The sequence below is a fragment of the Triticum urartu genome, unplaced genomic scaffold, assembly GCF_056163025.1.
Source record: "Triticum urartu cultivar PI428250 unplaced genomic scaffold, HENAU_Tu73 scaffold2, whole genome shotgun sequence".
NCBI lineage: Eukaryota > Viridiplantae > Streptophyta > Magnoliopsida > Poales > Poaceae > Triticum > Triticum urartu.
In genome coordinates, this window is record NW_028260368.1 from 16,082,850 (window position 1) to 16,083,439 (window position 590).

A 590-nucleotide genomic window follows, 5' to 3' on the forward strand; every position below is an offset into this window, starting at 1 on the left:
GGCCAAGCGTCTTAATACATATGCAAAAAAATTCATTATTGGCCCACCATTGATTAGAAGATTTAGCTTGTATGAATCGCTATTGGTTTGATACGAATAATGACAATCGTTTCAGTATGTTAAGGATACAGATGTATCCACAATTCATTTAGAGTTACTTAATAGTCTATTTCTTATACCATATCTCTATCCCGTGAAATTCTCGAGCCAAAAGATGGATGCATATGCTGTGTTTCATTTTGCTAAATGATATCAATTAAATGGTGTATCAATTCCATAAATTGCATATAGCAATAAATAAATCAGCAAAATTCTTTCTAATATTTTAGATAGAAGAAACATTTCTTCTATCTAAAATATTAGAAAGAATGTACCCTTCTATCCAAATCCAATTTGCATCGATAAAATAAATCCAAATTCCAGTAGTAGATGAATAATTGCAAATTTGTGTGTGTACGAGATTAGAATAACTTCAAAATAACTGACATAATTTTGTATTTTTCCTGATCAGAAAAATACATGAAAAAGAAAGGAGGTAGAAAAATTTTTGGATTTATGGTTAAAGAAGAAAAAGAAGAAAACAGGGGTTC